The sequence below is a fragment of the Lycorma delicatula genome, chromosome 9 (assembly GCF_047948215.1).
Source record: "Lycorma delicatula isolate Av1 chromosome 9, ASM4794821v1, whole genome shotgun sequence".
Classification (NCBI taxonomy): Eukaryota; Metazoa; Arthropoda; class Insecta; order Hemiptera; family Fulgoridae; genus Lycorma; species Lycorma delicatula.
Genome location: NC_134463.1, coordinates 813,171 through 832,200, shown reverse-complemented (window position 1 = coordinate 832,200; position 19,030 = coordinate 813,171). Strand labels below are relative to the sequence as shown.

At 29.7% G+C, this 19,030-nt stretch overlaps 1 pseudogene; it reads right to left on the bottom strand.

The window, feature by feature from the left end:
• Nucleotides 1-1,016: 1,016 nt before the first annotated feature.
• The window catches only part of LOC142330373 (general transcription and DNA repair factor IIH helicase/translocase subunit XPB-like), a 44,065-nt pseudogene continuing 26,051 nt past the window's right edge, over nucleotides 1,017-19,030 (bottom strand).

Here is a 19,030-nt window from a genome sequence, read left to right as displayed (position 1 = left end):
TATCATTAGCAAAACATTCCTTTGGATGTTCCATTAGTTTTCTGAATTAACTGAAACCAAAGGGGGATAGATAATTCATGGCTTCCCTTCTGTACAATTTCAACATTAACATACGACAATAACAAGTTCAATTTCATAAAAAGTGTATGAAACATTATTTCTTGTCAACAAGACTGGTCTTCCTGACATGTAACTCATCATGCGATTGATGGGCCATTACTATTTAACAACGGTGATGCATGTTTCTGTATGTTCACGACATTTGATCTTATTTTCATATTATATGAGATTTTATTTTTTTGTCCATAAGAAACAAATTATGTAATGCACCTCTTCTTGAACATAACCAATTATATAAAGCATAATTTTAACATGTTATCACTCTATAATGAGACCGGTGCACCACTGTTTGATGCATAAGGAATATTATTTTTTCTCACTATTCAACTACAAAGGCTTTTTCAATGTTTATATAGGCAAATTTGAAAGGATGTTTTTGTTTGAGTAACCTTTGTAAATGTGTAATACCTTACACAGCTTAATGTTTACTAACTTTTCAAAATTGTATGTAAATACTTCATTCTAAATAAAGATTGTATGCATACATTCTGAATAAATCTTCAAATGCTACAATATTATGTTGTAACGGTTAAAACAAAATAAATATCATTTATGTGGTAAGACAGGGGGTTGTCTTTACCAACTGATTTATTGAGGATATTTTGGGTGAAAAAAGCACAATTGGGAGTGAAGTGCTCTTTGGTAAGAATCATATCCCTAATCCTAATATTAAAAATACTTCTTATTCAAATAGCTGAAGTGCAATAACATCAATAATAAACAATACTTACTGGGTATAAGAATCATTAATGATTTCAACTGAAAAATCATCAATCCTAAAAACTAAAATAAAACAAGAATGTGCTTGGCTGAAAAGGACAACCTGGTTTTAAACAAACCCATATAAGTTTATGCTTGGAAAAATAACTAAGTACCAGCTCATTTTCATACATAACAGATTTAATTAAAAGTTTACACAGCGTAAAGAAATAATAAACAGGAAATTCAAATTTTAAAACTTCAAATTGTCACTATATTTATTTCATTATTGTAAAATTTTGACTTTGTAAAAAATAAAACAGAAAATTAATTCCACAGCAATAAATCACATTAAAAACTAAAAACAAATTTTCTAGCTTAGGGAGTAGGAATCATCCACATCACCCAATTTCAATGTTATACTAATATAACATATATATAATAAATACATATTTATATATAGCAAGTGAATATCGTAAACACCTGATCAAAAGTTAATGGCAGTTTCAGATAAAATACATGGACTAAAAAACAACTAATTCTATGATCTTAATAATTTTTTTTATGTAATATAGACTTACAAATTTATAATATATTGTGATCTTTTAACCTTACTATGTATTTCTGCAACTTATACCTAATGTTTGTATTGTGATTTTCTTTTATTGCTTTTTTTACAGCTGTAACAGGGCATGTTACTACCATCATATTGGTAGATCCATTCATGTATGATGCTGGTATGTTGATATATCGTACATAATTTTGGTTCTTTTTATTCCAATGAAATATTTATTATTAAATAAAGAATACCATTATTATTATATCAGATCTCAACCATTATAAAATAGGAATTTCACAAAAAAATTTGTAAAAAAAAACTAAAATAAGAAATCTAATTAATGGTTTTTGTTTTATAAATTATAATGCCAAAGCAACAAAATCTTTTACAAAACAATACAAATATCATCAATAAAACTAACAAAATTATGCCTAATATTTCCTCTGCAAAAATAGCAATATTTTTATACAGTATTTTTACAACGCGCATACAAATTTTTTTACAAAAGATTTTAAGCACAAGTTGTTAATGTAACAAAAGAATTCTCTTATTAAATAACTTTTGGCCCTTCATAAAAATAAATAGTTATGAAAAACAATTTATCCACGAAATTTCTTAAACAAGGGATGTTTAACAGTCGGTCGTTTATATTCAAGGTACACAGCATCATCAGCTCCAGATAACGAACTCATGTTACCACTACGTCGAGATGTACTGCTGGTAGCACGTAAGCCTTCACCAGGAACCCTTTCCTCATCTGCATCCATTTCACTAGCAGCTAGCACTTGCTGTAATAACTGTCCCTGCTCTTCTCTTGTTTTATAAAGCATATCTGGTTCCTGAATACAGACGTAAAAATCAAAATATTAAAACTATTTTTAAATAAATTGGAATATTTTTAATTTATTTTATTTGGTTATCTATATTTAAAACTATTAAAGTACACAGAAAAATATTTCCAAATTTTAACAGCAAAATTACATCATAAACATAAAAAGGTGACCACAAGTAGTATAGCAAAAACCAAACAAGAGAAAAAAATACCAAATTACCATCAATCTTTACTATATTATGTCAACACCATTATAGAAATGAAGATTAAGATATTATGCAATAGAAAAAAGAATGTTAAATGAATTAAAATATTAAAACATTGTAACCATACGTTTGTAGTAGTTGGTATATACTTATATAGTTTTATAACCAAACATTCTTTACTTATAAATAAGATAGTCATAATTTTACCAAGAACAGTCATTTTTTAACAATAATGAAAACTAATACAAAATTATACTTAAGTACATGAAAAATAATTAGAAATTTTATCAAAGAATTAATACATACCTCATCCATTCCAACCAATTTTGTAATAACTTTGTATGAATAACCTTGATTAACAAGAAACCGTTGCCTTTTTCGAGAATAACTCATTTCCATTGTATCTTGAGAAACTAAGGTATAAAAGAATGCATTGTACTCTTCGGCTAATGCACCTACATAAAAATATTTTTAAAGATTAGAGAACTAATAATTTATCAAACATACTTATTTATACACTGAATCTTCAACTACATAAAATTTTGTAAATATTAGCTTGTAATGAAAGGTAAACAGTTTTGGTTAATATATTGCAACCATCACTCCACTTGTGGATAGATCCTCTTCCTAATTTGTGTTATCACTTCACATTTCTCTAGATTACATTTTATAACAGTTCTATTATTTCTCTCCATAAATTTAATGTTCTGTATGAGGATATGCAAGATAAAAAATAAAAATAAAACTTAATATAGCTAAGCCTAAAATTAAACAAATACAAAAATCATAAAAGAACAAAAATTCTAAAAATAGATAATATTTTAGACACGTATTATAAATATTGATGACATAAGAGGTTACAAAAATATATTACATATAAATTTTAAAATAAACAATGGACAACTATTGTGAGGAGATTTTATTTCAATGAGCAGTGAAGATAACAAGCTTTATCGTGTTGACTGCATTATTAATGTGAGGGCTTTTTTTTTCCAACCTCCAATCATGCACCTAAGTAAACAAAAGGTAAGTGGGAGGCAAGTCTGCATGTCATGTGATTGCGCCACCCCCTCCCCCACACAACTTCTGCCATTCCTGGTTCCATTGCATCAGACCGAGCCAAGCTATGTGCAATTGAATATGTATGGCTGCAAAAATCAATGCTCTCACCAAGTATGATACGTATTCTGTATGAGCCTAGTGTACGGTAAAAACTTTATAAGTGATGATAGCGTACGGGAATGGTATAGGAAATTTAAAGATGGGCAAACGGACGTCCATGATGGTGGACAAGGACTCAAGTCTGTCGCTACTTTATGCCTGGTTGAGCATGTTGATGATTTTGTCTGTGACAAACGGAATTGTCAACTTTCTGCAGAAATTTCAAGGTCTTCTCTGTACACAATTGTGCCCAAAGACCTGGGATACCAGAAACTACGTGTACATTAGGTCCCAAAAATGTTGACTGATGATCACAAAGAGCAGCAAATGGCATCAGCCTTAACGTTTCTCATGCATTATGATAATCAGGGGAAGAGTTTTTAGAGTCTATCATTAGTGCGATAAGACTTGGATCCAGTAGGACAATCCAGAAACCAAAGAACAGCCTAAGCAATGGATGCACACTTCTTCTCCAAACAAGCCGAAAAAGTTTGAAAAGACACTGAGCAGCAGGAAAACAATGGCTTTAGTTTTTTGTGATCATAAAGATGTCTTGTTGGTGGACTTTATGGAGCAGAAAACAACAATAACCAAGGAAGTTTATTGTGAATCTTTACGTCACCTCCGCAGAGCGATCCAGAACAAATGAAGAGGTATGCTCTAATTTGGCATGGTTTTGATCCACAATTGCATTGTGCCAACAAGATCTTCTCAAACGATCTTCAGGAGGCTGTCAAAACATACCTTACCTCACTCGTGGCAAACTTTTTTGAAGAGGGCATCGGAAAGCTAGTGTCATGATACGACAAATGCCTCATTCATTTTGGTGATTACGTAGAAAAATAAGTTGGATACTACAGAACTTTTAGTAATAAAATCATTTTGTTATGTCAACACATCTTTTTTTTATAGCCCATCAGATGTTGAAAAAAACACGTATTATAAATATTAATACATATAAATTCAATTATATATAAGACTTTTAATGAACTAATAAACATTCAATGTTCTTTAAACGCTGAAAAATTATTTAATTCAGTTTTACTTCCAAAAATTAATTTCATTGAAAAATTCCAGTATTGTAAGTAAGAGGACATTTCCTTTATTTTACAACTCAAATACAAATATTTTAAAATTAATTAGTAATTTAAACATAAAACTGTTATAAATTATAAATAATTTTTATTAAAACAAAAAACTTAGCACTTTATGACGGCTAGTTAAACCTTATTCTATCTGAATTTTTTTATACTTAAGGTTTACATAACTTTTTTTAATTTAGACAAAATAATATTTTAATATTAAAGTAATATTTTAATTCAAGTGTAAAATATTACAGTGATACTGCCTCATACAAAGTACTAACCTCTAAGGTGATGTGGTAGTATTATGCATTTATTTAGAAGTTTCTGGGTTCAAATCTTGGTCAGGCTTGGAATTTTTTACACACTACAAACTTTATTTTTCATATTCCCAAGCATAAACTTCAAACTTACATGGTGAATTAAATCATGAAAAAAAAGCTTAACAAAAATAAAGGTATAATATATTTATAGATGCGTGGAAAGAATTACAAATAAAAAAATATTTTTATTTACTTCCAGCCTGTTAAATAAATGCATAATATACCTATAACATATAAATTATAACATATATTAATAAAATTAAAAACCTATCTGAAAATCTATATTGTGGACCTGAATGATAATGAAGTCTGAAAATCTCAAAAAATAATGATAGTAATAAAAATAAAATTTATTTGTAATAAATATAACATTTACTACATAGGATTCTATGCAGTAAGTTATGGGTTTAACTCTACATATATATAAAAAACAAACCTTTCTTAGCTCAAAGAATACGACCCGATCGCTGTGCTTCTTGTCTTCTAGATCCACCATGAGAAGAAATTTGAATTAGAACATTTGCTTCAGGTAAATCAAATGAAGTATCAGCAACTTTACTTACAAATATTGTGTTAACTTTTGGATTGAATTTAAAGTTTTGCAAAATTTGTATTCTTTCAGTCTACATAAAATAAAAGGTAAACACAATTAAAATAATTTCATGTCTCATTATAAATAATACAGACAAGTAAAAATTAATAGGGCTCCAGGAGCTTACCTGGAGAAAGCTTCAGTTCTGTCAAACGGGAGTGATGTGCGATATAAAAATTCAGACGAGAGCATTCTCATATACTCGTCACTCCAACTCCAAAAATGACCTATACATGATGCCCCCCTTGTTAAGCTGAGAACTCACTAGAAGGTTTGGGTATACAACCCCAACAGGAAGGTGAATCAGCAAGCGGTGAATATATGTTGGGAACTGAGGAGTCCTTCCTCACTGTAGCACTGCAACCTGACGGAGGTCAATTCTCACCTCAGGAAGTAAGTGAAGTCACAGATCTGACTGCTGAAGCAATGTTTTACTATTATGGTTAGCATGACTGCCTAAAGGAGGCAGTCCCTCCATCATGATCAGATGCTGTAGACTGATAGCCTACACAGCTGAAACTATAATTATCAAAAGCAAAAATAAAGAGCAAACTTGACTGAAATTCAAGTGTAAATATGGAAATGAATCAAAATAAAAGATTTTTTGGTAAGAAACGGGAACTGGTAGATGAACCGAAACTTACCAAGTTTAAATACTTAGCTCTGACAAAAACAACAAAGAAGGGTCAAGGTTGTGAGATAGATATACACTGATCTATTGTGGAGTGGAGTTGTCGCAGAGAGCTGGAGCTGGAGTGGGATATATTATATTCATAAGGAAAAAGAGAATATAAAGGATGGAAGTTTCTAAATGAGCATATCATGGTTGTGGATGTAATGGCTGCAGAAAGACTTGTATCTATAATAGCTGTATATGATCCATATGAAGATAAAAGGGTTAATAACAAGGATACCTTCTATGACTTTCCAGAAAACTGTTGATGAGGTGAAGGGAGAAGTAATGATATTGGGTAATTTAAAAGCTCTTGTGGGTAATGGAATGGGAAAATGTAATTTGACCAAATTGAGAGCGAGTTAAATGAAAGTGGTTAAAAACTACTGAGATTTTGATTGCTAATGACTTTGCCACCACAAACACTACATTTCTGCATCCATCATTTTACTCAAGTGGCGTCATCTAGGAATGAAAAATTTATTATTGATTACATAATTGCAGAAAGGGAGCTTATGCAGAGGTCCAGGTTATGAGAGTGAAGAGAGGCCCAAACATTGATAATGATCACCATCTCTTGGTAATGATCAGCAATTCATAAAGATGTATGAATAATGTAAACCTTTTCATAAAGATAAGAAAAGTGAGAGAAAAGCTACATACAAAATAAAAAACTATAAACTGAGGAACCTGGAGGTTCAGCACCTTTTCAGGGAAGGAAATAGATGCAGTCAGGTTTTAAAACTTAAAATCACTGGACACATGGGCAGAATTTTAAATTTGTATATCAATAGCTACGGAAAAGCCTATGAAAGAGCTAAAATGGAAACACCAGAGAAGAGAGCAGTTTAGTGAACTTAAAGCACAGATAAAAAATAAGAAATTACTGTGGTACAAATAATTAGTTTCAAAGGTGGCAGAAGATATCTACGAAACAAGGCAAACTCTATTGAGTACTAAGAGTATGAGGTATTGATGAAAATGTTATGCAAGCTGTGCAGAGTCTTTATACAAACTGCAGGAATTATGCAAGGGCAAATGCATTATCAGAGGAATTTATTACTATAGCGCAAGTTTGACAGGGGGATATTTATCGCCTTTCCTGTTTGTCAAATTTTTAGATGATGTAATGAAAAGTTTTAGGCAAAGAACAACGCAATATTTTGTAGAAATTGGAGATTAAAGCCTATTAATGAATCTAAAATTGTGTTTGCTGGCAGGCTTTATTATGCTTTGAACTAAAGTTTTATTTTTCAGAAGGAAATCAAACATGATACAAAGGTGACAATCTATAAATCAAATTTTCTAACAACTCTTACATATGGTTGTGAGTCACAGATTTTGGCTGAGAAGCACAAAAGCGGATGCAAGTGTAGGAAATGAGGCTTACAAAGGATCCTAGAAAACACAAGAAGGGACAGACTACAGAAATATTTAAAAGGAATGTGCTGAAGGTCAAGAATATGGAATCATAACTTAGGTGTCTGGGACATTTAATAAGAATGGATGAAAATAGATTGCTTAAGCAGGTGTGAGAGGCCAGGACTCGATGGAGATCCATAGGAAGAACAGAAATTCATTGAGAGATAGGCTGCATGCATACAATGGGTTCAGGCAAGAGGTAGAAATTTTAATAACATAAAATAGCTGACAAATGGAAGTGAAGAGCTCTTTCTTCCTTGATACCCACTGGATAAAAGAGAATTCGACTAAGTAAATAAAAATTAACAAAAAATATACTCGTAAACTGTTTTGCTTTCATCTGTCAATTTTTACTAAATTAATAGTAAATAAATTTTTACTATGCACAAATAAAGAAATCCATGCTTTTAAACAGCGGAATGCTCTAAGATCATATATCATCAGAGAAATTATTTTTTAAAGTTAAATCAACAATTCTTTCTTCAAATTACAATGTAAGCAGTACTTTAAATAGGACACAAGTGTCCTATTCATTCATATAAATTTATAACTATTATTGATGTTTTTTCTTCTTTATTGCAGTATCGCTTTTGAATTACTTCCTAATAGAACATTCAGCGATTAAATTTCATCTTGCTTGAAAATTATCCACTAATATTAATTTTTTTATTTGTTTCTTTATTAAATTACCTTAAATTAATTTTAATTATTTCTGTTAATATTTTTTTACGATTTATTCAATTATTAATTCATCATATTTTTAGTGAAATTTAAAGGCACTAATACACACTTCAACACACCTTCTGTGTTTGACGGCAAATTAACAAGGACTCTATTAAATTAAAAAATAATAAAAAAAAAACACAGAAAATTTCATTAATACTAAGACATATCTGTAGGTCTGGAAACTAAATATTTTCATTAAGAATAAATGAAAAATAAATTTTTTCTGCAAATATTACCTGTGATGTAGGTCCATAAATGAACGGTTTACCCATCTTTAGAGCATAATGTTTTAATGCAAATACATTATCAGAAAATACAATAGTTTTATCACCTCTGCGTTCATGATAACGAATAAGGAACTGAGTAGCTCTAAATTTATTTGGGTTCATAACGTACAGCAACTGGAAGTAAAAAAAAAAAATTCAGATTATTATAATTTTTATTACTTACTAACAACTACACAGGTGTACTTGACAAGTAACTAGATCCCTTCAACTCTCATTTGTTTGATCTTCAGTGTCTGCAGCTCTAGATCCTGCTTAAAGTTCAGCTTGTGGGTTTTTTGTTGCCTATAAGTTTTCCTATAAAAAACAAAAAGAAAGAAAAATGGTTCATTGAAATCGGTTCAGTAATATTCGCCGAATGAAAAAATTCAATGAACCGACAACGGTCAACAAATTTAAACTTTTTTTAAGAACGCTGATGAAAATAGCTGTATTTTGAGGCCCTATATTTGAAAATATTGCAACACATACACTTTTTTTGTTACAGAGATTGGGGGTTTGACTAAAAACAAAAGACATGTTTTTGGGATGTAATGAATATTGAATAAAAAATATATTTACACCTAAAACACGTTAAATCTAATTAAAGATGTTTTATTAAGGACCAAATGTAATTAAATATATAAAATGTTACAAAAGGGTACCATAGAGTAACAAAATATTTCACTTTTTTACCTGATGTTCAGTAAAATCTTCTCTTTTTAAAAAACAGCAGCAGTCGCCCATCGTAGATGTGTCGTACCAGCATCTCTGGCATTGTGTTTACATCGGCCTGGTGAAATCTGTCTGTTCATCACTTACTGTACCCAAAATTTTTTTGGCCGAGAGTACAAAAACTTATGTCACTGTATAACATGAAAAATAATACTTCATTGATTATTAGTTTTATTTGTTTTAGGATGCTCCATACCCGAGAAGTGTTAAAGAGATTGCCTTCCAAAATGCAAAATTCGTCACCAACTGAGCCAGTACCATTGATGTCAGGAGGTACAACTTCAACCTCCACAACTGAAAAAGGAGATTGGATAGAGAGAAATACAATTCGCCATCACGATTTGGGGACATCTAAGGACACATTCTTATTCCATTCCTAAGTTGTAAAATGAAGCAGGCTGTTAATACTCCTTTTTTGACATAAGTATCATTATTGAAATGTTCATCAGAAATAAACATTTTCAGATGCAGGAACACATGAAAATTATTCTAACAGCTAAATGTAGGTTGAATTACGTTCCATTTCTTTTAAGAGAAAGAACATTTGAAGGCATCCCATTCAGATAAGATTTGAAGAATAGAATTTGAAAAGCAGTATTAAGCTTAGGATTTTAAAGAAGCAATACAACTTTACAAGAAAGCACTAACACCTTTCAATATGGATCACGTGTCAGAGTGTTAATCTCACAATAGGAAGCTACGTTTACATTTGTACCTTGAAGCACAAATTCAACTAGAAATCTTTTCTGTCCCAAAAACTGTGCAAATGAAGTTATAGGCTGAAATAGCCTGAACATTTTGTTTTCCTATTATGAGAATGCAGGTCATACAGGACATTAAAGCAGCAGCTATAAGTATTCATAGATCTTTGCAAAGACTAAGCTGGAAAAAGAACATTTTACTAAGATCAGCCCACACTGCATAAGGAGAATGCTGAAGTATTATCTGTATTGAATGCAGGTTTTCTATCGGCTAACTAATGCTGATTATCCTAAAAGGTTCACAAATGTCAATGCTTCAAGAACTTCATTAGAGGCAGCATTGGCATTTTCGATCAAGTGTTTTTCAAAGACAAAGTTTGGTTTCAGCTTGATGGGTCAGAACTACCAGAATTAGAGTACTGAAAACCCACACATTTTCTTTGAATCTCACCTACACCCACAAAAAATAGGCATTATGGTGTGCAGTTTCAGGGCAAGGAATAATAGTACCCTTGTTTTTTGCAAAACTATGGATGCTGCCGTTAGCAAGAAATTATCCAAGCTCATAACCTCACTGCAAGAGGATGAGCATGACTACTGCTTGTTGCAACAGGACAGTGCCATTTGCCATATAACTCGCTCTACTATGGAGACGCACAGCTTTTTTTTGGTGGAAGAATCATTTCTAAATAATTGTGGCCACCGAGATTTCCTGATCTGACTAGTTCAGACTTCTTTCTATGGGGTTACTTAAGAGAAATTGTTTACAGCAGCAATCCACACACCCTGCAAAAAATTGAAGACAAACAGTAAATAGACAGGGTACTGCTAACAAGAGTAGCCAACATAGTCAAACATGTTGATAACTGTTTAAAAGTGGATGGATATCATTTTCAACACCTGTAAATTATTATGTTAAGTGTTTACAAATAAACTATTACTTAAAAATTAAAGTAACTGACAGTGCCTCTTTTAATTTGAACCCCTTCATTTCAAAATATAATGGTGCTACAATGTCAGATCACATCCTGTCTCCAAAGACAACTTCTTCAAGAAACCACCATCTTGTGTCCTCTAGCCACATGAGAAAGATCAAAACATTGCCAGCTCACTTTATTTTCCCTCAAAAGATGCCTTCAGCATTCAGTGATTAACACTGGTTGACAGTTCGAATAACCTAGATGTATTGGGGCAATTTCACAGAGAAATTATGTAAACTTATATGAAAAGAAGTAAAGAGCTGTAAGAATCACAATTATTATTACTTGCAAAGTCCACTACATGCATCAAATCATTAATGACCACAAACAGCCACCAGCAAGTTATCATGCACTTTATCAAACTACAATTCACCTCCTATCCTCCTCACGAACGGTATTTTCACTGAACATCTAGATCTATACGTATCGTAATCTTTGGATTCAAAACACGGTATAAATAAAGCTGTTTTTCACAGTTGGCACACTGTTCCAACACTTTTAAATACAGAATGCATGCATAAGCACACACATATACATACCAACAAATACTTTCTCACGTATGGCATCTTTAGCTTTCTAATAGTGGAAAATCAGTACAAACATTAGCCACAGTGCTGCAATGGAACAATTCAATCAACACTTTTTTAAAATATACTTTGTATATTGTTTAGTTATTTACAAGTAATATTTAGTTGTAGAATGGATAAATAATCAAATAAAAGTGAAGTTTCTGTACAGAAAGAATTATCATAAAGTATTTTAAAATTAAGAAAGAAAAATACTCACCAATTTTTTACTTGTTCTGCAAACAAGATATTCACGATAAAATTCTGGTGTCATTGCACACCAAACTTCAGCACACTGAACACGTGCAATATAACCTCTCTTTTGTAATTCTAACCAATTAGCTTCATATAATTTTGGACCGATCAGGAAATTAAGATCTGCAATTTTGTCATCTTCTCGTAACAAAGTTGCAGTTAAACCCAATTTACAATGCGACTGAACTATGGTTAATACACGTCGAAACATTTTAGCAGGAATAGTATGTACCTCTGTAAAAAGAAAATATTTTTGCTATTAGCATTTTCTTTCAATATTAAAACAAAAATCAGTTAATGTCTAAAATAAGTTAAACAGATTGAAACTACTTAACATCTAGATGGATTCTGTAAAGAATACATGATAAACCTGATTACTAATAATACATTCTTTAAGGTTAAGAAACTCAAAATCCCTGACATTACCTTTTGATAATTTATTATTTATAAAGTGTAATAAGAATTATGTATCATTTATTTTCAGCACTTATATTTGTTTAAGCATTTTTAGTTTAACATTTTTATAGTTAGGCAAATTCTAACTAATTTTATATCAAAGTTCCTGAATATACAGTACTATCTTATACATAAGTCTGATAAAAAAGGAAACTGGGTGAGATTGTTAGAACATGGTGAAAAACAATAGCAGTCCTGCTCATACAATAAACTTTTTTATCCAGTATCTTTTTCCTCATTTATTAACCGCAAAAATGTTTAAATAAAGACAAACTAATTAATCCTACTGAAAATCAAACTAAGAATCTCTACCATATCCAAAATTATTTCTTATCATAGTCTAAAAATCAAAGTTGTGGCCCAAAACCTCCTTGCTTGTAAATACCAGAATCTAGCTCTTATCAAGTTGTATCCAGGCAAGTTTTTATTTCTTCTCCTCTAACAAATTACTTAATTTTTATTAATATGTAATAAAAAACTTTTAATTTCAAATACAATTATATATTTTCCTTCCTAATGCAGTAACCTAAATCAGTAGGAATTATACACTACCATTTCACTCTGTGTCTTTCATTCACATTTCTCCTATCTCATCGACAGTTTAGTTAATCTTGCTTTTATATTTTTGTCAAACTGTCCAATTTATAATTTTTTTTTTAATCTAAATTTCCCAACACAGCATTCTCAAATGGAAGGGACAACTACCTCTTTCCTTAAGGAAATTATCATAGTAGTTAGTAAATTAAGTACAAGAATCTTCTGAACTTAAATTAATATTTTTAAGTAAGTATAACCTACTTCTAGAATCTAGAAAAAAAAATTTACGGTTTAAGAGAACAATCAGTTCAGTGAATAAATATTTCTAAGTCATTAAAACTAATTAAATGAGTCAATAATTAGTATTTTTTGACGGGAATTTTTAAAAGATTCTTTTTTTAATAAAAGAAATCATAAGGACAAGAATACAAATTCTTAAAAACTTAGAATTAATATGCAATATTATTATCAAAGTATAACTTTTACTAATGCTACCATCACCACATACTAAGTATAATATTTTAATAATTAAATATGAGCAACCTGATTTTATGATGTAGGAATTTATCAATTATATAGAATTTTTTATCAATCAAAAATATATTTAATGATCTTTGATTTCTATAGTGTTTTACTATACAAAATTCTAGAGAGTTTTGTATTAATTACACCTTAGCATGTGATATTGTGTTTGGAAATAATTTTAAACTTTTAATATGGATATTGATCTTGGTTGCTTGTATTTTTCATCAAATATAACTTCATTTTATAAATATACCTTCATTCTTTCTTAAGGTGAATGAATTTAAATAGATAACAATTTTATGTACAAGAGGGATTCAAATAAAAACAGGGATTTTCATGCTTTGCTCTTATAATGAATGCAAGGTAAACACGAGTCATAGAACAAACACTTGTATATAAGAACTTGACATCAATAGTGTTGACTACTCTTTTTCTTCTCTTCATAAGTTTTAATCATTATATCTGAACGAATAATAGTAATGTACAGAAATGTACTAAATTTTGTAGGAATCATTTTGTAATGTAGGAATCATTACATATGATTCATATAACACTAAAACATAAGTTTGAGAAGAAAGTCCGGAATATAGGAATGATGTTAGTCATTTTGTGATCATCAGGAAAGAAGTGAAAATGAATTACAAGCTCACCGCCCAAGAATCAAAGACAATAAAAAACAGACTGAACAGAAAACCTTATTTGAGAAAATCAGCAAGGGAAATCTCTGAAAAACTTACATGGTGGTAGTGATAGTGATAGTGAATAGTAACAGACCTCAAATTTAGCAAAGTGATTGAAGGTGAATTTGCACCTGCCTATTTGCAGCCTGAATCCAAAGAAAACAAGATTGGTTGTAATCACACAACTCTGCAGCAACATGAAAAGGTGAAAGATTTAAGTTTTCAAAAGAATAAGTCAAATGAAACATAGGTGCACTATCTCAAGCTAGTGAAAATGAGTAAGTATGCAGTCCTAATATGCAAGCTCACCTCTACCATGGAAATAACAAATTTTCAAATGAAAAAATAATAACATTTTCTTTTAGGTATTGCAGGAAATAATTTATCTTGACTTTCTTAAAAAAGGAACTACAACTGCACAGTACTATTCTGCAATTTGAAAAACAAAAAGAAGCCTGAAAATCATCTGTTTTCTGTCTGTCTCCTCCAGAACAATCTTCATCCTCAGATTACCACTTGATAACTATGGAAACTACAACAGCTCAAGTAGAATGTTCAGACCTCCCTTCCAACTTAGATGTACTGTTGTCGGGCTATCATCAATTTAACCATTAAAGAACATTTTGGGGTACATAAGATTTGAATAAAAAAATATTGACAATATATATGAACAGGTCAATATGTCTACTAAATGACTTTTCTTCTGACATCAAGAAGCTTAAAGAGTACTGGAACAAATGAATTATAATGATGGAAAATTACATTAAGATATAAGTGGGTATAAAATTTACATACAAAATTCTTACTTTTTAATCTCCTTGCTATATATAAACTTTGGAACTATTGCTAGACCTAATGATATAAATCTTGCTTATATAAGTCCAAGAAGAACACAGATCTAATAACTTTTACAATTTAAAGAATGTTTTCCTATTATAGCATAAGGAAGTAATAGACCTTTTAAGATAAATTAATATTTACTTCGTAACACAATAAAACCATGATAAACAGACATACTTAATTTTTTTTGTCGTTCAATCACTTAATTTTCTTAAAGCATATATGCAGATGATATTTTACAAGTCATTTCCACGATAAATATTAATTTGCTAGTGGTAACTCTTAAAAAAATTATGTATAACATTTTCATTTAGAGTACTGTTGATCTGTGTTATGTGAATTTATTCTGAAAATTCAATTAAACATGACTTTTCCTTATTAAATATTAATTCACCTCTAATCAGACAGATGTGGGCTAAGTAAAATTATCTTGCACTACAATGAATGGGTAAAACCTTTTATATAATAGATGTATACATAATAGTACTGCCTGGTATTAAATAAATCCCCCCTTTATCTATATAAATCAAATTAAGTAGAAAATTGAACTAAGTGGATTGTATAATTCCACTCTAACAAAGCTAAAATCTGTAACCAGATTTTATTTTTAATCTTAATTTCAACACAATGTTTCCTGTTACTTAAATAACAATTAAATAACTTACATGTATTATCTGCAATTTAATCGCTCTTAATTTCTCTCTTAACATTAGAATGCAAAAGTAAACAGTTTATTTATATCAAAATATACAGAAAATATTCTTTTTCCAGTGTACACACATTAAAAATTTTTTCTGTAAACAAGACCAATACAGTCTTCAGATTTTCCATTCTTCAAAAATTTGAAACCATTCTACTCCTTTGACAGGATTTTTCAACTCATTACACTTATTTAAGATACATTAAGACAACAAATATATTATTTTCAAAAATTATAGAATGTAATGAGAGAATACAGAAAGGTTTGTAATTACTGATTTCAGATTTTACTTTTAATTGGCTTTTAATTTGGCTTAATTTTTTATAATTCATTTTACTGTAATATTTAGTATTAAGAATTTGTAATCGCACAATTAGTAATTCAAAATCATATTTTCTACTACATTAGGAATTGATTTATTTATTAATAATAAAAAAATACGATAATACCACATGACTTCCTTGTACACCTGTTTAATTGCATATACACATTTTTTTTAAATGAAAATACATAAAATTTTATTTCATTAATAACTTCTAATATTTTTTTTTTTTTTATTGCTACTGTTGAATTATTATTTATTGTAAAAACATTTCTACAATCAGAGGTTAATAGATCAATATATTTAAATTAAAAAGAAAGTAAAAAAAGAAGATGACATCAGATTGAACCGATGTGCCGTCCCTTGTAAAATCCAAATATTTCATTATTTAAAATTTCATTTGGCTACAACTCTAGAACCAATGAAAATAAGTACCATTTATGACATATCATTGAAAAGTTCTCAATGAAAGCGTATTACTGTACTTAAGAAAAAATCCAAAATTCAGTTTTTTGGATTTTGGGCTTTTTTGGACACTTCTGGTCCAGTCGATTGCAATCAAAAGGGGAAGTGAACAACTAAATAAGTAACATCCTAAATCCAAAATTTCAACATCCTATGATTAATCATTTTTGAGTTATGCGAGATACATACGTACAAATGTCATGTTGAAACTAGTCAAAATGGATTTAGGGATGGTCAATATGGATATTTCTGTTGAAATCTGAAAACCAAATTTTTTTGCAATCACAACATTCCTTTACTTCATACAAGGAAGTAATAAAAAAGTTACTAAAGCCAAATTCAAATTAGAATTTGAATTAAGTTTCTTTAGTAAAAAAAAAAATTAATTCTGTATACTGATGTGTGTTAAGAAAACACAGTAAAAGTAATTTTAAAAATTAAAGTTTGAAAAATCAAAGTAGTTATGATGTTGGAAAGGTTAGGTGCAAAGATTAAGCTCAATGATTTTGAAAGGAATAGTACTACTCATTTGGTGTTGAAAAAACAATCAACATTTGAACAATTATTAAACAATAAGTTAAATCTAGAGCCATCAGACTACAAGTCAGGGGTACCTTTTACTACTAGTACAGTTTACACATACATTTTCATAAAAGATAATTTTTAAAAAAAATACTCAGCTAATTCATCCTTCTTAATAAGTAGTACCATTCAGACTAATAATTGCATGCATGCCTATTACTAATTGCAAGACAATTAGCCTATTAGCCTATCTAAAATGATGTCTCTCTGTTTTTTTACAACTTCATTATTCCAAACCAGGTAGTATGCTTATGTAACTCCCTTATTATATTTACTATAATTCTCTGATACAAACGTTTTTTTTTGACTTCTTTTGACATTCAAAAATCTATTTCTACTAACTGCTAGATGATACTGGAATGTTTTGGAATTAACTGAACTACATAAAAGCATAAAAATACAGATAGAAGAGTAAAATATATCATTCAGCAACTAGTTTTATGAATTTTGTTAAAGATTAATAAATTTTTTAAATAATACAACCTTCTACTCAGTAACAAGATTAAAAAAAAAAAAACAAATTGTATAATGATGAATATTTCAAACAGTAACTTCTTTTACTATTATTTTCAATAAATCTCACATGTAGTCTGTCCAGAAGTGTTATCACAAGAAAATATGAAACATACAAAAAACACCCAGACAAAAAATCAAATTGGGTAATTTTTTAAAAGTTAAAATTGCCTCTATAAAAAGCAATTCAACAGTTTTATGCAACACAGTAGAGAAAAATTTTTACTATACTGAAGACACCAAGGTAATGATAGGATTATAAGGATGAGTTCACTGTCAGATTATATGAGATAATGTTCAAATTGCTATATGGCTGTACTATTTTATTACAAGATGTTTCTTGCATCAAAATCATTACTAACTAAAATAGACTGTTTTAAAATTTACCATTAAAGTAGGTAAATTTCATGAAAAGTAGGTAGGTTTTGCATCAAAATCATGGCTATCTGAAACGGATTATTTTAATTTCACCAAAAAAAAAAGGAATGATGCGAACTCATATTTTCAATGAAATTTGTGAAAATGTGGATTGATTCTACGAAAATCCAGTTACCCAAAAGAAGTAAAGCAGCTTTCAAAGGGTAAAGTCTTGAAAAGAGTTTTTCAGTTAAGACCAAGACTTTTCAAGTACCTGAAAAATGAACAATCTAGTTACTCTGCACTACTGTCAAATTCTCTCTTTTTTGGACTGGCCTTCCTTTATATTTTTGAACACTTTAAACACTGAATAGTATGGTCTGTAAAACTGAGATGTTAAGTTAATACTGGCCATGATAAAACGAACAGATTTATAAAAAAAATTATTTCTGAATGATATCACTTGAGAAAAGGGAGTTTGATTCATTCTAGCGTATTTCAGAACTAAATAAAATTTATCAAAATATGATACAGAAAATTCTGACTTCATTTTTTTTACAAGCATGCAATCAAGTGTGAACAGTTTTTGGAATATACATAGTTTTAAACCCAAAACAATTTTCAACTGTCAAGATCACATTTATCAAACTATTTTTTTTTAACTCAAAAACTGAAATACTGAAGCATTTTTTATTTTTCTAATTGAAATTGTCTATTTTCTTAAACATATAATAATAGTACTTTAATATGTATTAATAATAAAAAAATCTGTAATTTATAAATACAATAAAAATAAATCAGGTTTTTTTATACATTCTTACATACAAATTAAATGTACAACTTTAGTAAGGTGTTTTGATTTTAATTTGTAAATCCTAAAAACCCCACTTCAATTCTTTGATCTCCCCAGAAGGTAGTAAGCACTGCTGTATAGCAACCAGATGTCTAATGTAACCAATTTTCATTAGACCCAAAAAATGGTCATACAAGAAGTGACCAAAGGTATCTGACCTTGTCTCATAAAAACAAAAATACTTAAATATATTTAGTTCGATGACTTGTACCCTTCAAATTAGGCCCCTTCTGATATAGCACACTTAGCCCAGTAATGTTTACATTGTTGTCAACATTTTTCCAAGTAATTTTTAGTGAACTCCA